The sequence below is a fragment of the Neovison vison genome, chromosome 8 (assembly GCF_020171115.1).
Source record: "Neovison vison isolate M4711 chromosome 8, ASM_NN_V1, whole genome shotgun sequence".
Taxonomy (NCBI): Eukaryota; Metazoa; Chordata; class Mammalia; order Carnivora; family Mustelidae; genus Neogale; species Neogale vison.
Window position 1 is genome coordinate 137964958 of NC_058098.1, and position 22323 is coordinate 137987280.

Below are 22323 nucleotides of genomic sequence, written 5' to 3' on the forward strand. Positions count from 1 at the left end.
CTTTGGTTTTAGAGACTGGGGTTATCTGCAGAGACAGAATTCCATCCGACTTTTCTTCTTGCAACATCATAGCATGAGTATACAAATCCCAAGATCGTTAGAAACTCCTGAAAAATGAAGTTTGTAATGGTTGTTTCATAGTTCGTCTCCTGGCTAGTTTGTATTTGATTCGATCATTGCGTTTTTCTTGGCCACTTGGGTTGTTTCTCGCTGTCTTTGCCACTACACACTGCAGCGACTATAGTGAACGGGTGTCAAGTTTAGCTGCGGAACATCTCTGAACACCATTCTCATGGCTGGATGATTTGGTAATTTTCCGTTTTCTGGGCCCCGCCTTGGGAAGGCAGAAGCTCAAAGTCTCTGTTTCGCAGATTCCTTTGGGCTGTGGTTGCAGCTGGGGACCGAGAGTCGCACACACCCAGAGACACTTAGAGGTGGTAGGTGGGAGATGCCCCGGCGTTGTCACCCACAGAGGGGGGCTGCTGACGGGCCGGCAAACATGCGGGGCCACATATGGATTTCACGGGCTGCATTCGAGGAGCATCTATGGGCAACCGCTGCATTGAGCAGTCTTGGCCACCCAGTTTCACTAAGGTGGCTTTGGTGGCACAAGCCGACATCATTCCAAGCAGTGAACCACAGAACCCAGAACTTGGCCGTCCCGCAGGTGAATTCTCTGAGTTTTCTACTATCCTAAAAGAAAATCGGGTTTGGCTTAAACAGAGTGAGTTTTACTGAAGTGGGCATGCAAAATAGTACAGCTACTCTGGAAGATGGTTTGTATTTTCTTACAAAGCTTACACATAGCTTTACCTTAGGATCTAGCAATTGTGTCCTTAAATATTTGCCCAACTGATTTAAAAACATACGTTCCTCACAGACAAGCACATGGATGTTTAGAGCAGCTTTATTCCAGACTAGAAGTGACTGATGTCCTTCAACAAGTAAATGGGTTTGCACGCTGGGGTACCTCCAGACAACAGGATGCTATTCGGTGACAGAGAGGAATGGGCTGTCCTGCCGTGCAAAGGACCCGGATGGATCTTAAAGGCATACTGTGATGTGGAAGGAGCCAGTCTGAGCGGTGACATACTGTCTGATTCCATTTATGTATGTTCTGGAAAAGGCAAAACTGTACAGAAGATAAACAGATCAGTGGTTTCCAGGGTTTGAGGGGAGGGGAGGGTTAAACAGATGAAGCACAGGGGATTGTTTTAGGGCACTGATGCCGTGGGACACCACAGTGATGGGGACATAACACTCTGTGTTTCTCAAAGTCCATTGAGCTGTACACAAACTCTCATGTATGCAGCAAAAAATTCTTGTGGGTCATGGGCTCCTGAGACAGGAGGCAGAATGTGAAGAATTTAATCATAGGGACGCCTGGGTGACTCAGTGGGTTAAAGCCTCTGCCTTCAGCTCAGGTCATGATCCCAGGGTCCTGGTATCAAGCCCCACATCCGGCTCTCTGCTCAGCAGGGAGCCTGCTCCCCCGCCCCCCTCCACTGCCTGCCTCTCTGCCTATTTGTGATCTCTGTCAAATAAATAATAAATAAAAATCTTTTTTTAAAAAAAATTTAATCATAGAAGGAGTGGACAATATAACATCCCTAAAGGGGCGGAGGCAAAGTTGTTGACCTATATAACTTTGGAAATCAATGACATCTGTAGGAAGGAGGCCAAGTGGCCTGTATGTGAATACTGAACCCTCGTTGATAAACTTGTTTCCTGTAAGGTTTTGAGTGACAGTTCTGATATTGATATACATGTACAAGAACAGAATAATTCGGTAGGTACCTATCATGGTGGGAGCCAGGGTTCGCACTACTGGAGCAGAAGTTGCCAGATAAGCAAGGGGAAAAGGCCAGAATGATCCCTGGGGTACTTACTGGGTTAGTTGGACTCATCAATATGAACTCCTGTTTAACTTAATGCAGATAAAGACGATTACACGGAGAACTGTTTGCAGATACGTGTGTCTACACAGGTTCCTAGACACATGTGTTTCCTTGCTCGGTCAGCGGACAAGGACTGCTGCACCTTGAGTGCTAAAACCCAAACCCAAAACAAAACCATCCCCACAATGATGGGGGCCATGTCAAAGGGACACAAGAGCCAACTGAAAGAGCATCCAATGTCCAAAGTTGGAGCAATTTGGGCAAAAACATTAAAATAGTATTGGATTATAACCCAAAGTATAAAATAAATATCCATGAGTCCGTACTGACAGAAATAAATGGTTGAATAAGTAAATGGAGGAGAAGAGACAAACCTCTCCTGTAGAAGAATTCCACATAGTTTATGTAGATATTCGCCCTAGAGATGGAGCACAGCCCCCCACACCTTAATTGGGGGCCACACAGTGACTTCCTTTCAAAGGGGACAGTATGGACCCAGGGTTGGGGTGAAGGGGAACTTTGTAGTGGAGAAGCCTTACGAGCAGACCTCAACCAGGTGGTCAAGGTCAACATCAACCATGAGAAGTCATATTTTTCACATATCCTTTAAAGAATGTGATCAAGGTAGCACTTTACTTCAATGGTCTTCTTCCTCAAAACCCAAAGCCTGGGTCTAATCATGGGAAAGGCATCAGATGACTCCCACGTGATGCCTGACCAGTAAGCCTTAAAACTGTCAAGGTCTTCGAACACAAGGGAAGTCTGAGAAACTTTCACAGGAGCTTATGGAGACATGACACTTAAATATAATGCGATATCCTGAAGCAGAACAGGACGTTAGGTAAAAATCTAAGAAAACATGAATATGGTTTGGACTTTACTTAATAGTGATGATCAGTATTGGCTCATTCATTGGGCATGGAGTGTGTGGACATGCTCTGTACTATCTTTGCACTTTTTCTGTAAATATAAAACTCTTCTAAAATAAGCTTATTAAGAAACAAAACAGAGACAAAACTTGTCTGTTGCTGGTACTCAACCCATTAAAATGCTGCAGTAGTCAGTGTTTAATTTATACGTGGTTTTGTTTTCTTAATTTAGTGCTCATTTAGGTGATAACTATAATATAAATTGCCATTCAAGCCATGGCAAACCTTGCAATAATTAAAATTCTGGAGGAGAGAATCAATTCAAATTCCAAATCTGACTCACAAATATCAGAGATTCATGTTGTGGAAGCCCACGTTCAAGGCTTGGTGCCTTCATTTCACTTTACATTAAATAAAATTATACATCAAGTGAAAAAAAGCGGGTTATGGTTGAATAGGGCAGGGTTTTCCCTTAATGGTTTATAACACAAGGGAACCTTATATACCTTATGCAATCAGTGTATCTTAGATTTGACTAAATACATTACCTTTTTTTTTTTTTTAAAGATTTTACTTATTTATTTGTCAGAAGGAGAGAGAGTGAGAGCACAAGCAGGGGGAACTACGGAGGCAAATGGAGAAGCAGACTCCCCACTGAGCAAGAAGCCTGATGCGGGACTCGATCCCTGGACCTTATGATTGTGACCTGAGCCGAAGGCAGACGCTTAACCGACTGAACCACCCAGGTGCCCCAGTACATTACCTTTTAAAAGTGTGTAATAAGGGACAGAAAAAGTACGTCTAACTTAAATTTGCAATTTTGGAAAGAGTGTTAGTACTTTTATTAATTTGTATACTTTTAAGATGTATTAGGAATATTGATTGCTTGTTCCTCATTTTGTAACCAGTATTTCCCTCAGCTTCTTTGCCTTTTAACTCTGATTATGATGTTTTGCTCTAGAGTACTTTTTTGTGAGAGCATGCTTTTGTTATGAGTCTCTTACTTGGGGCCCCCGCTGAGAAGCAGCTTTTGTGGGAGTAGGTTTTCATGGCCAGATGGGGGATGTAGCAGAGACAGGGGAGGACGCTCTAAGAGGGAAGGAGGGAGGGTCCCACAGGAGCCATTACTATGTGGGCTCCGTGAGGACATATAAAACCTGGAACTAAGTGGCTTACATCTCCCTGTTGAAAACAGGGCAAAGATTTCTCTCCTCTCCCTCTTCTCAGAGCATTTACCTTACAAAATATAGAAGGACATTCTTATCTCTTTAAAATGTACTCCTTTGAAGACTGGACAAGTATTTTGTCAGCTGACCTTTTTTTTTGTTTTTCTTTTCTTTTCTTTTCTTTCTTTTCTTTCTTTCTTTCTTTCTTTTTTTCTTCCTTCCTTTCTTTCTTTCTTTCTTTCTTTCTTTCTTTCTTTCTTTCTTTCTTTCTTTCTTTCTTTCTTTCTTTCTTTCTTTCTTTCTTTTTAGCTTTATGACCCAGGAATGCCATTCTCAAGAGCCTGGGAGCCATCTCTTTAAAAGGCAAACATCTTGAGGGCCATCTCTTGAAATAGAAGCATTGAAAGAGTTCGGTCCCCTACCTCCCAGTTGCTGTGGGAAGGGAGGCGTCAGTTGCATAACTACTTCCTGCCAGAGATAGTGGGAGCTTGTTTTTCCACTGGATGAAGCCAATAGGGTAACATCGATAGTTACCCCAATTACCCCAATTAATTCAAGTTAGGACAAACCATGTGTAACAAACAGTACTCTCAAGTCATCATGCTTGAGGACCAGCTATTGTTGACCTTGAGAATGGGCTGTATCCGCTGACTATATAAGGGGGTGAGTGAGATTCCTTTCCATCTGGGCAATCTCTCAGTGGATTGCCAGTGATGTGCATTGCATTCTGGTTTAATGCTCATTTTTTAAAAAAATTATTTATTTATATATATACATATATATATATTTTTAGAGAGAGCGCACAAGCTGGGGGAAGGGCAGAGGGAGAAGCAGACTCCCTGCTGAGCAGGCCCCCAGGATCCCTAGCTGAGCCGAAGGCAGGTGCCCCTGGTTTAATGTGTGTTTAATAATAAAAATGTGTTCTTTCTCTACTACCTTTGCGGAGAGGATTTCTGGGTCGGGAGAAGATTTTGTTTCTAATTATATTTCCCTCCCCGGCAGCTAGCACGGCGGCGACCGACTCTCAGAGTCCCTTGGGATCACAGGAGCTCGAGGAAATGCACCCCAGCACCCGGGACAGGGGCACTTAGCCGTGGACTCTCACAGCCCCTGGTCAAGTGGGGGTGTGGAGCCCCCACACTTGTGGGCCAAGCGTGCGGGAATGCAGGGTTTCACAGCTCTCCCCCGCCAGGGAGTGCTGGGCAGGGAGGGAGAGGGGAGGTGCGCGGTGTTTGCAGAGGACTAGCCGGTTGCCCCCGGGCGAAGCCGGCGGAAGCAGGGCAGAGCCGGCCTAGCAGGGAGGCGGCAGGGGCGGCGGGAAGGGGATCTGGAGGACCGCCAGAGAGGCGCCGGGCCCACGCAGGCTTTTCTGTTGGTCTGTTTTTAGGGTTGTAAGAATCTTAGAGTAGGTTTTGCGTTGGTCCTAAAAGGGCCATAATTGCATGACTGGCGTTTCTCTACTGGTAATGCCGCCTCTCAGGTGTTTCTTAGAAAGAGCACATCATGGTGGAGAAGGGAGAGAGCGCAAAGGACGCCCTCCAGCACTTTAGAGAAGACGAGCGGGTCTGTGCTCCTCAGAGACCGCACGATCTCCGTGTTGGGGGACCCGCAAGACCCATCACATCACAACTAGTGGCATCCCTCTAAAACATGGGTTCTCTTTGCAGTGTCCCGCCCCTCTGTCGCCCACTCTTCACTTTCGGATTTCTTTGTGGTAAAGACTTTCCAATGACGGTAACAACAGGGTCCCCATCTGACGTGGCGAATGTTGTAACATCTCTATTTAAATTCCTTTCCTAACAGCTCTAGAAAATTGAGCAAGTGCAATATTTAGGATACATCGCCAAGTTAAAGATTCAATGAGACGGAATAGATTTATAATAAAATGGGTGCTTTGCTGCCTGGAGCAGGAAGGCAGATATGTCTTGATGGGATAGACCTAACCAGAGAAAATTACGATCAGCCACAGCCTAGCATAATGAGACAGACAAGCGATGTAAATACACTCCTGGGACTATCATAAACGCTAGAACACTTGCCAGGAAGAGAAAGGTGACATCAGACCGAGCTCTCCATTTCAAAGAAAACCTTAACAGAAGCATTCAAAACACTGGAGATTCCTGACAATGTACTTACCACCGCGGAAGCAATGCGTTGTTTCAAGGAAACTTGACCGAACGGACGCTAGCTCCTTCTATAAAAGAGAAAAGAAAGACTGTTCAGAAGGAATGCTCTGTACCTTGGCAAGACTATAAATGTTCTAGAGAAACCTAAGTCATCAGTGGGAGTTGTCAAGAGCAGAACGGCTGCAGCAAAGACACAGTGGGGCCCACGGAACGCCCAGCAGAGAAAACCCAAATTATGGCTCAAAGATGTAGAGTGGTGGGGATGCGGGGCGTGGAAGCGGCTTAGTTAACGGAATCGGATTCAGCCTGGTAAGAATATCAGTACCAAGAAATCAGACACTGCAATTAAGAAATTATTGAAGAAGATATTCCTGAGATGAAAGTCCGTTTATTTACGGATATGGAGAGGTGTCTTTATAAAGGGGACAGAGGGGCGCCTGGGTGGCTCAGTGGGTTAAGCCGCTGCCTTTGGCTCAGGTCATGATCGCAGGGTCCTGGGATCGAGCCCCGCATCGGGCTCTCTGCTCAGCCGGGAGCCTGCTTCCTCCTCTTTCTCTCTGCCTGCCTCTCTGCCTGCTTGTGATCTCTCTTTGTCAAATAAATAAATAAAATCTTTTAAAAATATATATATATATATAAAGGGGACAGAGGAGAGTGGGGCCGTCGCTCTGGGAGGGCCAGACAGAGAAATGAATTTCGTCCTTCTTAGGCTGGTGTCAGCTAATGTCCTGTGGTCTAAAGGCGATGCCGGGATTGGACAGGAGGCGGTTTTCTGGCAGAGGGATTGGGGCTCTCTGTGCGAAACGGGGGACCTTTGGATCTCTGATCTTCCCAAAGCTCCCCATAGTTTTTGTCCAGTTGGAGCTGAGAGGCAGCGTGAGGCCATCTACAAAGGCCAAGTCCTAAACCAGGATGACCTGCTGTTCCCCATCTGTGTGCTTGGGCCATCGGTGGTAAGAGAAGGAGGTTGGTGCTAACCCACCCCCCAGGCCAAGACTGCGGTGAAGCCGGGAGAGCCAGGAGCATGTGGCTTACTGCCGTTGCTGCTAACAAGCCTAATACACATCACCATAAGCATCATAAATCACATTTGTCCATTTTTTATATTTGCCATGCCTAAGAGTTTTATGTGCTCTCTTCACAGATGACTTTATGGAAGCACACTTATTATGACCACACATAGTTGGGGAAAAGCAGGTCCAGAGAGCGACAGTGTGGGCAAGAGCCCATGGACAGGAAGGGCCAAGATTCCAAAACAGGCCGTGAGACCTGAGAGCCTGCACGAGCCACCCCCAGGCAGCCCCGCAGCCTTGTGGGGGGATCTGAGGTCAGTGAGTAGAAATCACTGGCTTTGCTTATAGCGCGGTGGCCCCCACCTGGAACCACACCTCCCCCTGGTTCTCTAGGAGTTTGTTCCAGAAAAGTGCGATCTGATCCCGGTGATGAGAGACCTGTGCCCATCTGCACAGAGAATCTCAGCTTCTTTAGCCGTTTCCAGACTCAGCGACAGAGAGTGGAGACAGTAAGGGGGAGGGGTCTGCTAGGGATCTAGCACGTCAGCGAGCGTGCGCACACACACACACACACACACACACTCACACACTCACTGACTCCTCTCCCGGCCAAAGGGTAGTTCTGTACATTAGAGGGTTCCTCTCAGACGTGGTGCTTAAGGAAACCAGAAAAAGCAAATCTTTCCAGTGGCTAGAACTCACTCAAGAAACTCCTCCACTGTCAGGGAAGAGAAGGTCAACCAACGGATGCCTACGGATTTTTCTGGCCCAAACCAAGGACTGCGGAAGACCCATTTCTCCAACACCATCCCACTCTTTTCTGGGTGGGGCATTTACTGTGTAATCCTGTTTCTCTCCTTCTGTGGACCCCAAGAAAAGTCAGAACTTGTATATACTCATTTTCAAAATTAAAATGATTTTAAGATGCTCAAGTTCATCTAGTTAAATCAAATTTAACAATATAGCAAAATATGTATCTATTATTACCCAGTATACTAGTTAGCCAGGGTGTTCATAACAAAATACACAGACTAGGCAGCTGAAACAACAGAAATTATTTTCTCACAATTCTGGAGGTGAGAAATCTGAGATCCAGGCATGAGGAGGAATGGTTTCTTCTGTGAGTCCTGTCTCCTTGGTTTGTAGATGGCTCTCTTCTCCCTGTCTTGGTCTTCCTTCTCCCCACTTGGTCTTCCCTCTGTCATGTCTGTGTCCCAATTTCCTCTTCTTATAAGGACACCAGTCATACTGATTGGGGCCAATCCTAATAACCTCATTTAAGTTAATTATCTCTTTAAAGACCCTATTTCCAAATATGGTCACATCCCGAGGTACTGGGAGTTAGGACTTCAACATATGAATTTTGGAGGGACACAATTCAGTCCATAACACAAAGTGAGATTTATGTAACAGCTGGACTCAATTTTTAAAAAAATGAAACTATGTACCATCCTTTGACCAGCACCTCCCTGATTTCCCCCTCCCTCTGGCCTCTGTCATTTCTGAAAAGGTATCTTAAAATGTTATCATTTCAACAGAAGGCAGGTAAAAATGGGGGGAAAAAAAAAAACCAAAGCTAAGAAATGGCAAGTGAAAACCCAGCCCTCTGAGGAGGAATGCCACTCAGCTGGTGGTGGAGACTTTGAGGCTGGCACGGAGGGTAAGGGGAGAAAAGGGAGCTGGTTCTGCAAGTGTTAGAAAGATTGCAAACTGGATTAAAATTCTTTAGAAGGAACTGCTGTCCCAAGGGTGAGAAGTGTTGTGAAGTAACAGTCACAGAAACGGCGAGCAGATAGAAGTCACCCATGAAGCAGACAGAAATCACCCAGGAAGTAGACAGGAAGTCACACCCAGTAGACAGAAATCACCCTGGGAGTAGACAGGAAGTCACACACAGTAGACAGAAGTCACCCACAAAGTAGACAGGAAGTCACATCCACTGGATAGAAGTCACCCAGGAAGTAGACAGGAAGTCATGCCATAGACAGAAGTCACCCATGAAGTAGACAGGAAGTCATGCCATAGACAGAAGTCACACCAGAAGTAGGAAGTCATACCCAGTAGACAGAAGTCACCCACAAAGTAGGCAGGAAGTCACACACAGTAGACAGAAGTCACCCACAAAGTAGACAGGAAGTCACATCCACTGGATAGAAGTCACCCAGGAAGTAGACAGGAAGTCATGCCATAGACAGAAGTCACACCAGAAGTAGGAAGTCATACCCAGTAGACAGAAGTCACCCACAAAGTAGACAGGAAGTCACATCCACTGGATAGAAGTCACCCAGGAAGTAGACAGGAAGTCATGCCATAGACAGAAGTTACACCAGAAGTAGGAAGTCACACATAGTAGAAGTCACCTGGGAAACAAGTAGGAAGAGACAAATCCTTTCTTCCCTCCAGTCTCGTAGAGTCCCCTGAGTACTCCTGTTGACAGAGCCAAACACAGAGCCATGGGCAAAACTGAAATGCAGTTTGCAGAGTCCCAGTACTGGGCTCACAAAGCGAAGTATTTAAGATGTGTGCAGAGCTAGTAGACAGTAACTCAGGCACACAGATCTCTTCAGTCTGCTCTTCCAGCACTCTGAAATGAATTATTATCTTGACCCAGTATGTTTTTTATGGTAAAGTAAAACTCACAAGCAGAAGTTACTTAGAAGACCTTACTCCTGAAAACAATCCTAACAAAATCCTTCACGTAAGGACTTTCCTTGCTCTCCCTTTATAATGTTTCTCTTTGCTGTTCTTCCACACGCACCGAGTCAATTTATAGCTGGAGAAAAGCCTTGTAACACTTAAACTCCTCTAACTTGCTCTCCAACTCCTAAGTAGGCAGAGGTTATGTGAACATGCTAGAATGCTGTTGGGATATTCGGATGACAAGTGAGCCAACTAAAGTCAATACCCAGATGTGTTTATAAAGATAAACAATTTCTAAAAGGACACAACATGTTAGAAATACCTTATTTATAACAATGTAAGGTTTCTAATTGTACAAGAAAGGATTTGAAATAAAACTGGAATAATGTAAATAAAATTGGAGAGATAATAATTGCAGTTTAATATGACATTATTTGTCTTCCTAAAGCATCAGCTTACTTAGTAACTTTTAAAAAAGGCTATGAGAAAATTTGCTCATTCACATTTCCCAGGCTGCTTTCCCCTCTGATCTCAATGTGCCTTTGAATTTGTTTTTTTTATCTTCTTTGAACAAATGAAGTTCTGTTGGTCTTGTCTGACCCAGGCTCACAGCTTTTTAAACAATTCATGCTTTCACAGCTGCTTATTCTAATATTAACATGCTGAGGGGGTTTGCCTTCAAATTAATTTTCAAAATAAAATAAGATTGAGATGCACAATTAAGGAAAATGCACTCTAAAATTATGACTGTTTTCTTTCCCCTGCTCTTTTTTTTTATTTTTTATTTTTTAAAGGACTAACATTACCTGACTTTGTCCTGTTTTGCACAAATGATGGAAGTATTGTGCCTGGTGAGAGTACCAAGTGGAGAGGAAAAGGAGAAATTTCTTCCTATGGAAATGTTTTCCTTCTATAGGATGCTCTCGGCCTCTGGTTGCAGAGGGACGGAGAGAAAACAGCCAATAAGATCCAGTTCTTGTCTCCAACATAACATGACTTTTGGGAATGACCAAGGGACCCCAAAGGATGAGGAGTGGGGCAAAACATTACGGAATGAGAAGGGTCTCGATTTTTCTTTTCTTTTCTTTCTTTTTTTTTTTTTAAAAGATTTTATTTATTTATTTGAGAGAGAGAGACAGTGAGAGAGAGCACGAGCGAGGAGAAGGTCAGAGAGCGAAGCAGACTCCCCATGGAGCTGGGAGCCTGATGTGGGACTCGATCCCGGGACTCCAGGATCACGCCCTGAGCCGGAGGCAGTCGTCCAACCAACTGAGCCACCCAGGCGTCCCCTCGATTTTTCTTTTCTTGAGCTCAGGGTCGTCCAATAGTTACTCTTGTCATCCCCTCTTTTTCTTCTTATAGCGATTGGTTTTCCTCTTCATTTTCCCGTCCATCTTGAAGGAACATTATAAAACTTCAATTCTGTGTGACAACTTTTTACAAGGTGATTGCCATGCACAAGATATCCCAAATTCTCGAAAAAATTCCTTTTACTAGTTTGAGTTTATTGCACTCAAATAATCCCAAGTTTCCTAACTAATACAGAATCCTAACGAATGTATCTGCTTATTTCTTATAAAACAAAGTCCAAGCTCCTAAGAACTGCTTTTAAGCTCTATCTAGTTTAGTCTTCTGTTACCTTTTCAACCATATTTCTTATTGTTTCTTGTTGTTCTTATTGTTTCTTAATTAAAATGTTTTCCAAATAAGCCAGCATACTCTGTATTCTTTTTTTACAAATTAACTTCATTTATTACTATAAATATTATAAATATAAATAAATATAATATAAATAAATATGTTCATATATTTATATATTATATATAAATAAATAATAAAAATAAATAAAATAAATAATATATTATTATATTATTTACTTTTATATTATTATTATATAGTTTATTTATGAGAGCGCGGGAGAGAGAGAGCATGCTAGTGAGTGAGCAGGAGGAGAGGCAGAGGCAGAGGGAGCGAGAATCCCTGGCACACTGTGCACTGAGCGTGGAACCCCACGTGGGGCTCGATCTCAGACTTCTGAGATCATGACTGGAGCCAAACTCAGGGGTCGGATGCACACATGACTAATTCCCTCAGGCGCCCCCACACTCCGTATTCTCAAAAAGTTCTTTTATTCTCCTACCATACTTTCTGCTCATTTAAATATTGTCTTCATTTCACTTTCTCTCTTTAACTCCCGGCCACTTATTTAAGCCTCCAAGCCCACTTATTTAAAGTTCCCTTTACAACAGAAACTGCTCTTCTTTTGATTATCTATAGCCCTTATGTGTGCAGATGATTTGCTATTTGCCATATAGTCTCCTAATTGTTATTAATTTAAACATTTTTTTGTAGGTGTATGAATAACCTGTAAGATCTTTGGCATCAGAGATGACATCTTTTGCTTGTTTGTGTTCTAAAGGAGAAGCAGAAACAAACACTTTCCATTCACTACCGATGCTAGGCCATTTCCCAAACTTATACTCTAATAGAAAATTATTCTTTTGCCCAAGGGAATGAAATAGAACCCTTATATTCATTCACTAAACTATGTTTATCAAGCACATCCGATATGCTAGGTATTGATGAGATACATGATGAGATCCTGGTCCTCAGATCGTACAGCTGACGGGGTGACACAAACGGGTCCCAGGGAGCCAAACCCAGAGCCTAGATTATAGGGGACACGGACTGTCACAAGACAGAAGAGCATGGGAGAACTGAGCTGGTACAGGGAGAGAACTTTCTAGAGTCAAATGCTGTCAGTCACAGGTATTTTACAGAACCAGCAAGACTCCACACATTTTGGGGCTTTAGAGAGAAGGAGGAGAGAGATACATAGCCTTGCTTTCTTCCACTCCAGAATCAGAATTCAGCTGAGAAACAGACACAGCGCCCAGACTCAAGGAGATGAAGACGTGACCTAGATTCGAGGCACGTGGAATGCTCTCCATTGAATTGGATTTACTTCCCCAACGGCTGGCCTCACCTACAGAGAGAATCCAGCCAACTAAGCTCACTGTCTTATCAGAAAGCAAACCAGGACCTGAAGCTAGGTAGCCTCTGGCCTGTGAGGATTTGGGGGAAAAAATGTAAGTTCACATACAGTTCCCATACCCTGCTTCTAAAAAACACTGATGCACGATGTCGCCTAGTGCTCTCTTCTGGGCCTCGGGGGAGTCATGGAGGCCCTCTCTGGCAACGTGTTACCATCTGGGAAGGCACTTGGAGAGGAAGGGAGTGGGGAAAGTTTATAAATGGCCATGTCATGTGAAATGAAGACTGATTTGGGTTTAAGTACCACTTCTGTTGTTCATTCACTGTAATATTCTGCAAATAAGATCATTTTCTTCACCTGTAAAATGGGACCCTACACGATTTTTGTAAAGACACCTGGTATATAGCAGATCTTCAAAAAATGTTTCTAAACTTTTCCTTTTAAAGATGCCTTTTGGGTCTCTAACTTACCTTCTGATTAAATAAACAATTCCTTCCCTAGTAATAAAGTGATAGTAAATAAAAGCAATTATTTATTAAAAAGAGACTATTGTAGAGATTAGTTAGCATAAAGCTTGTACACTCCAAGCTTAGGGGAAACAGTGAAAACACATGTAATTTGGTTTAAATTCTCCTTAGCACCTGATAAAATATCAAATTTGGGAGAAGTTGGGATGGGGAGAGTTTATATCAAACATATTTTAAATTATAGAAGCCCAAGGCTTTATGGATTTGTCTAAACTTCCTGCAACACCAAGTGTGTCTATCAAACATATTGGCACTTTATATATCAAAGGGATGCGTAATACTTCTCAGTGGCATTGAACTCCAAGGGTATGATCATCCTACGTGTTCCCCACCCTTTTTTGTTAATTACTGTGATGAACTGTTTTGCTGTAACAGGCGACACTCCCTTAATTTTTATTCCAACAGAAAAGCGTGAAACTACCCACTAAGGACAAGAAGTGTGTTATAAACAGAACTTAATATATATTTTTTTGATATTTAGTTACTTATAATGCCATTTCAATAAACAATCTTGAGCTAAAAATGCCACTTTAAATCCAGGTGGGGCACCAGGCTGGCTCAGTCAGAAGAGCCTACAACTTCTTTTTTCTTGTTTTAAAGACTTTATTTATTTGTTTGAGAGAGAGAGAAAATGAGCATGAGCCAGAAATTGGGGAGAAGGAGAGCAGAGGGGGAGGAAGAAGCAGACTTCCTGCTGAGCAGGGAGCCGGAAGCGGGACTTCCTAGGACCTCTGCATCATGGCCTGAGCCAAAGGCAGATGTTTAACCAACTGAGCCACCCAAGTACCTCAAGCCTGCAACTCTTGATTTCAGGGTTGTGAGTTCAAGCCTGACATTGGGTGTAGAGATTACTTAAATAAATAAATAAATATTTTTTAAAAAGTACTTAAAAAAATCCAGGGAAATAAAGCAGCCTGAAAAGCAATAAATAAAAGAAAGATGATTTGAAAATCAGGGGAGAAGATGACATTTAGCAAAAGTAATTAAATTGGCCAAAAGTCAGCTGGTCATCTTGACTATTTATTGCTATAATTTCCATTTGCTATTCTTCTCTAAGAGTTTGTCCGCTTATTTTTTCTGGAGCTTCTAAAATTGGTGATCTGTTGATTGAAAAATTGATAGCATCAGATCTTTATTTATTCAACAAAGTCTATTGACCATTGCGTGCTCTCACATGATGGCAAAGAGTTCACACTCGAAAACAGGAAACAGATGAATTGGGACTATCCAAAGAGAGACAGGGGTCCTGCATCCCTTCTGTTTTTACAGTGTACTTAGAATAAAAAAGTAAATAATAATAAGCCTTCTCATGCGGTTCCTGGGTGGCTCAGTGGATTAAGCCTCTGCCTTCAGCTTAGGTCATGATCCTAGGGTCCTGGGATCGAGTCCCGCATCGGGCTCTCTGCTCAGCGGGGAGCCTACTTTCCCCCTCTCTCTCTGCCTGCCTCTCTGCCTACTTGGGATCTCTGTCAAACAAACAAATAAAATCTTTTTAAAAAAATAATAAGCCTTCTCAAAACATGGTTATACAAAAGTGTGGTAAATTCGCGATGTTTACATTTAACCATTGAAGCGGCGCGATGGAAATTTTCCTCTCTTCCGGGGCTGTATCTCTGCAGCTATTTATAAAGCCCAGGCAGAGATAACGTGGAACAGCTGAATCTGAGGCTGCCGGTAATAGGCCCTGATGTAAACAGATAACACAAGACTACCCTGGGCTTCATGGCTACTTCCGGAAAAAAGATACACAAGATTTTTGCTGACGGGTGTGGTTCGGGTCCATGTTTACATGGGCCTTGATGAATGGAAAGAGGAGATGAATATCTCGTTAATTCAGGCCACATCTTCCCTAAGTCTGCTTTTATTTTTTTATTTTATTATTTATTTTGTTTTTAACTTAAATTCAATTAGCCAACATATAGGGCCTCATTAGTTTCAGGAGTGGAGGTCAGTGAGCATCAGCTGCGTATAACACCAGGTGCTCATCCTACCACGTGTCTCCTGCACGCCCATCACCCAGTTACCCCTCCTCCCTCTCCTCTCCGGCAACCCTCAGTTTATTTCCTCGAGTTAAGAGTCTTTGCTTTTAAGGGCAAAGCAAGGGACTTGAGCCTGAATTAGAGGAGTGGGGTGTGACATGGGGACAATGAAACAGGGACCTGTCCAAACAGTTGTCACCCTGACTGCAGAGGGCCTCAGGCCACAACCGGCTGCTGTCGGCAATGGGGCCTCCGAACCATCCTGTGTCCTCCCCACAGATTGGACCCTCCCCCTCCCATCTCTTCCCACTGGAGCTCACGACACCCAAGACCAGGTTGCCCTGTGGAGGCTGAGGGCCCTCGAGGAGCAGTGAATGCTCTGGCTGGATTTCAGTCCTGCCTCCCACCAATTTCAGTTTCCTAATCTGTGGAATGTGGACAACCACACCTGGAGCCACCTCCCTGAGCTGAGATGATGAAGCATGAATTGCCCAGCTCATGGTGCGTGCTTTCTGGAGGTTCTCTCAGATTTGGGGTGAGATTCCACAACTAGTTTCGCTGACGAGTCTTGCCAAATTGATTATTTGTGTGATGGTTGCACGATGGGAGTTTTCAAAGACCACCATTCCCTCTGTGTTGGTTACATTAGGAAGCCTTTTCTTCAGTTCCCCTCTGCTCTTTAATCGGTGCGGACTAATGTCTTCTTATTTTACTCAATGGGTTATAATCCATTATAATCATCATTGGTCTTGATGCACAAAATCTCCCAACTCTTGGTTGGGGGCGGGGGGGCTCCTCCAACTTGGTTCCTATGTCCTTTCAACATGTGTCCATCATATTTTGGATACTTCTTTATTTTGTGTCTCACTCTTTCTCTTTTTTAATTTATTTATTTGTTTACTTATTTAAGTCATTTCTATTCCCAGTGTGGAGCTTGAACTCACCAACGGTGAGAAAACTCACTGTTTTCTAGTGGAAAACAGTGTTTAGACTCTGACGTCTGGGCAGTGGGTATGTTGACGGCTCTTGGGTGTCTAGGTCCGTCCACCAGACAGAACTACAGACCATGCGCCCACTCACAAACAGAACCCTATCTCTCTCTGAGGATTTAAAGACCACGAGTTCATGCTACTCTTCCGACTCCAACCCAACACCGTAGGCTCTTCTCAGCCTCAGCACCCCATGTTTGTGGCCCTTCTTGACATTAGCAACATGTGTGCTTAATTGTTCAGTCCTGCAGTTTGCAGGTTGTGGCCTGAGGCCCTCTGCAGTCAGGGTGACAACTGTTTGGAGGTCCCTGTTTCATTGTCCCCATACCACACCCAGTCTCGAATCACTAACCAACATCCCTGCTGAAACAAACCTTACTAAATAGGGCTCAAGATTTGTTTGCAATCCGTTTTGTCCTTTGTCAAAATGCTATGTTCAAACAGTTCTTAGGGGGTGAATTTTATGGTATGGAATTCTATCTCCACAATTTTTTTTTTTACAAAGTTACTTGGGTTAGTTTCCCTCCCATTCAGTGCAGCTATGTTCTCCATTTTAAACACAATTAAGTTCATTTGTTTCTGTTTTACTTCCCTGTAGAATTTTTTTTTCCATTTTAGTGACTTCTAACTTAATTTAGGAGTATATAAACATTAATGTGGCTCTAAAAGCCCATATTATAGGAAAAGTTACACTCAGAGGTGACATTCTCTTCCTCATGCCTTCCATTCAACCCCCTTATACCCCTATACATAATTAATTTCCTTAATTTCTACTTCATCTCTTCTCTCTCTCTTTCATTTTCTTTTTTTTCCCCCCAAAATAAGCTGATGGATCTATCTATCTTCCATACACAAAAGAGGGAAAATCTACTTTTTGGGCTTTTGATTTTTATTTTTTTGCTTACATCCTAAAATCACCCCATGTCATTTTATGGATATCCTCCATATTTCTGTTTCGTAGCTGCATAGTACTCCATTGCATGGATATACCATAACTTAGAGTTTTAATGGATTTTCACATTTCTCATTTGATCCTTGCAAGAACACAATGAAGTAGGCAAAGTGTGTGTTATTATTCCCATTTCATATTTAAGAACACAGAGACTCTGAGAGGTACCACAGATGCGGAAGGGCTGGGGTAGAGACGGCCGTCAGAGCTTGAGTGCAGACTTCTTACTACTTACTTTCTACCACAGCCTGCTGTGGAGTCTTCACATCTCTGAATCCTCCACATTAGAGGGGAACTTGGATGTGGTGGAGCAGTCTCTGGAGCAGTGACCACTGCTTATAACCTATCTCTAGGTTTGTCAATGATGGGGATGATGTTGACAGTGATGTATTCTAAGTAAATTTTCAAACATTTTTGTAAAGCAAATTACCAGATTTTGCAAAGCCACCTACCTCGGGCCCCTGGCATACTCAGACTTGGTAATTTGAGGAGAGTTAATGAGGGACCTTGTTGTTGGGAAGGGAAACTAAAACAATAATGAGATAACCTTTCCCAATCATCAGTTTGGTAGAAATTGAGAAGCCTGATCAGATCAAAGGTTGAAGAAAATCTAAGGAAATAGAAAATTTCCATACTATGATGAAAGTATGCATTTGGTCACTTTTGTAGAACAATTTGACAATATCTTATAAATTTAAAGCTATGCATAGTTACAATGTAACAACATGTAACAGGCTTAAAAAAATATTTTATTTATTTATTTGTCTAAGAGACAGCGAGAAAGAGCACAAGCAGGGGGAGCTCCAGGCAGAGGGAGAAGGAGAAGCAGATTCCCCACTGAGCAGGGAGCCCAATGTTGGACTTGATTCCAGGACCCTGAGATCATGAACTGAGCCGAAGGCAGATGCTTAACCAAGTGGGCCATCCAAGCATCCCTATTGTTGTTATTTTTATTTATATTTATTTATTTTTTAAAATATTTATTTATTTTAAAGATTTTATTTATTTTATTTGACAGTTAGAGATCACAAATAGGCAGAGAGGCAGGCAGAGAGAGAGGGAGGAGGAAGCAGGCTCCTCGCTGAGCAGAGAGCCCGATGCGAGGCTCGATCCCAGGACCCTGGGGTCATGACCTGAGCCGAAGGCAGAGGCTTAACTCACTGAGCCACCCACCCAGGTGCCCCCAATTGTTGTTATTTTTAAAAGTATGAATTAGTAAATATTTTTATGTTTTCTCAGTTTTAATCTCTAACATGACAAACACCAGTAGCTCTAATATATATAAAAACTTCTAGACTGTAAAGGGGTCCCGAGGCAAAAATGTTTGAGAACTGCTACTCCAGAGAAATTCTGGGGCACACCGACAGGGAAAGCTGTTCAAAAATATTCACTGCAAGATTGTGGGTCACAGTAACAATGTGGACACAACCTCGACAAGTGCGTTGCTATATATTCACACAATGGACTTTTATATGGAAACTGAAATGAGTCAGCTTGGGATAAATCTCAAGAACAATGCCAGGTGGAAAAAGCAAGTCACAGAATGTTGCAAAGAGCATGACACATTTTCTTTAACTTTAATAATTTGCAAAACGATGTCATATATCGTAGACACCTATGTGTAAGTGTCATAAAATCTTAAAACCAGGGCTGGGAATAATGCATCTCCATTTCAAAATAAAGGGCTTCAATTCTATCATATGGCTTTTATAAAAGATGTATCTGAGGTGAAGATGGAAAAATATTGAGATTTTCTGCAGGCGGTACCAAGGAGCTGGTTACAGTATCACTCTTCCTTTTCATGTATTTGCAATACAGAAAAGGAGGGAAGGATGGAATGAAGGTGATCTAGATAATTGTAGGAGAGATAACTTATCTGGACAGATGATCAAACATCCCTCAAAATGAGAAGAAAGAGCTTGAAATAATGCAAAAACATACCTTGGAGGATGTTTTAGGTTCTTTGAGAGTTAAGGAAAAAAAGGTGTTGAGGGGCCCTATCAAAAAGTCAGAAGAGGGTGCCTGGGTGGCTCAGTGGGTTAAAGCCTCTGCCTTTGACTAGCTCATGATCCCAGAGTCCTGGGATCGAGTCCCGCATCGGGCTCTCTGCTCAGCTGGGAGCCTGCTTCTCACTCTGCCTGCGGTTCCCCCTGGTTGTGCCCATGCTCTCTCTCTCTCTGACAAAAAATTAAACAAAACCTTAAAAAAAAGCCAGAAGGAGGAAACTGATATTTATTGATTGGTTCTTATGTGGCAGTCATTATCTTACACACAATCTTATTTAATCCTCAAAACAACCTAACAAGGTATATAAACATAGACCTTGGAATAATAATATGTCACCTGATATTTAGAGATGAGCCAGTCAGAGCTCAGAGAAGTTGCCCCTGGTTGACTGCATCTTCTTGACTCAAACAAGAGAGCTTTGCACTCCACAATTCAATGTATTCATCAGTTGGTAGACATTTGTGTTGTTTCCACTTTGGGGCTATTATAAATAATTTTGAACATTCATGAACAACTTCTTGTGCGAACAGTCTTTCAGTTCTTTTGGATATATACCAGGAGTGGAACATAGTGTAACATCGTGGTAACTCTATTTTTAATTTTGGGGGGAATTGCCAAACTGTTTTCCAAAGTGACTGCACCATTCTATATTCCCACTAGCAATGTATGAAGGTCCCAATTTCTCCACATCCTTGCCAATACTTGTCTGTCTTTTTTATTTTAGAAATTCTAGTGGGTGTGAAGTGGTATCTCATTGTGGTTTTGATTTGCATTTCCCTAATGACTAATGATGTTAAACACCTTTTCATGTGCTTACTGTCCATTGGAGTACCTTTTTGGAGATATGTCTATTCAAATCATTTGCCCATTTTAAAACTTTTTGTTGTTGTTGGGATGAGTTTTATGAGTTGTAAGAATTCTTTTTATATCATGGATGCAAGTCCCCTGTAAGACACATTCTTTGCAAGTATTTTCTTGCATTCTGTGGACTGTTACCTACCTAGGTACCTTCCTCCCTCCCTCCCTCCCTCTTTCTTTCTTTCTTTCTTTCTTCCTTCCTTCCTTCCTTCCTTCCTTCCTTCCTTCCCTTCTTCCCTCCCTCTCTTTTTTCCTCTTTCCTCTTTATTTCTTTCTCTTTCTTTCTTTTTAAAGCTCTTTCCCAATGTGGGGCTTGAACTCACAACTCCAAAATTAAGAGTTGCATGCTCTACTGACTGAAACAGTGATGGAACAAATGGATATACACATGAAAAGAATGAAAGTAGACCCCTACCTCACACCATATACAAAAAATTAAGTCAAAATGGCTCCTAGACCCAAATGTAAGGGCTAAAACTATGAAACTCTTATAAGAAAAGGTAAGAGTAAATCTTTGTGGTCTTGGATTAAGCAGTGGTTTCTTAGATATGACACCAAAAGCACTAGCAGTGAAAGAAAAAAAGTAAACTGGCCTATTTTAAAATTTAAAACTCTTGTGCTTCAAGAGACACCATTAAGAAAGTAAAAAGAATTGTCTGTGCCACTTTGATATGGCATCCATATCCTTAGCTTCTGGCCCCTTTTGTCTCTCCAGAAGTTTTTATGATCTTTTTTTACCTAATGCTCTGAACTTTCATTGTAATGTGTCTTGTTCTGAGTTTTCTCATCATGTACTGTGCTGGGTACTAAATGAGTCTTTTCATTCCGGGAACTTGTGTGGTTCAGTTTGAGGAATTTCCTTATATTGCTTCTCTGGTCATTTCTTTCTCTCTCTCTCTCTCTCTCCTTTTCTTCTGTAGAATTTCTGTTACTCAAGTGTTGGACTTCTCAGATAACCAATTTTTATCTTTCTTCTTTTGTATTTCTATTTTACTTCAGGGGGATTTCTTTGACTTTATCTTTCAATCCTTTCAGTGGATTAAAAAAATCTCTTTGGATATATATTATATATATATTTTTAAAGATTTTTATCCATTTATTTGAAAGGCAGAGATCACAATTAGGCAGAGAGGCAGGCAGAGAGAGAGAGAGGAGGAAGCAGGCTCCCTGCTGAGCAGAGAGCCCTACACAGGGCTCGATCGCAGGACCCCAAGATCATGACCCCAGTCGAAGGCAGAGGCCCAACACACTGAGTCACCTAGGTGCCCCTAGCTATATATTTTCAATTTCTAAGAGATGATGATATCTTTCTTGGCCTCTGATGATATCTTTTTAAAAATAAATAAATTTCAGTTATTGTTTTATGGATGTGATATCTTTCCTTATCTCTCTCAGGATATTAATATTAGCTCATACTAATATGGACTCATTTTTCTCTGAATTCTTTTTTCCTCTTGATTAGTTTTAGCCTCTTATTTATTGAAACTTTTCCTCAAATGCCTAGAAGTCCTTAATTCTTATATTTAAGAGTGGGACCCAAAAAAGCTGATTGGAGGTAGAGTGTGTGCTTGTGTGTAGGTGTGCGGTATATGTGTGTGAGTGTTTATGGAGTGAGTGTGTATAGGTGTGTGTGTGACGTGTGAGGGTGTGTGTGTATGTGTGTGTGGTATGTGAGTGTGTGTATGTGGGAGCGGGGTAGGACTGGGAAGTGGAATAGTGGACTGTTGGGCCTCACCATCATGTGATCAGGCGGTAAGCCAGTTTCTTTGTGGGGAAAGGGTAGGGTTTGGGCTTGGGGTTTCAGAAGTCTCCTGACTTCATCAAAGATGGAATTTGTGTTTCTAATTCTTATTTTCCTTGTTGGTTTTTGGTTGATTTCCAAGAGGAGAAGAAGGTTGGAACGTTTTTCTGTCGTCTTAAAACAGGAAGTCCCTTGTAAATGTTTTAGTATTTCCCAAAGCAAGGAGACTGGCATGAAAGACGGGAGTCCCAGTGGAAGAAAGTCAGTTCACAAAAAGTTGTGAATGTGTGTGTGTGTGTGTGTTTGTGTGTGTGTATTTCCAAGACAGTGTTACCATAAACGACAGTCACACAACCAGTATAATGAGTAAAATTACAGGGTTTTATCTCCTGGGGAGAACGGTCTAGCACATGCCCCCAACCTTTCTTGAGTCAGAACTCACTCTTTCCTGAAGGTGAAATGCTGCTGGATTCTTACCTGGAAGAGTTCCATGTTGTAGCAAAGGGAGACATATCTTTCCAGGACTTCCCAATCTCCAACAAACTCCTCTAGCCTGATCACACCTG

The 22323-nt window shown here is 42.5% G+C and overlaps 1 long non-coding RNA gene across 1 annotated transcript; it reads right to left on the reverse strand.

Moving 5' to 3' along the window:
- Positions 1-430: 430 nt before the first annotated feature.
- Positions 431-8258, reverse strand: LOC122915820. The gene is made up of 3 exons (XR_006386097.1): positions 8139-8258; positions 6070-6127; positions 431-693 (listed from the first exon to the last, which is right to left on the reverse strand). It is a non-coding gene; the product is annotated as an uncharacterized LOC122915820 (long non-coding RNA).
- Positions 8259-22323: the final 14065 nt, after the last annotated feature.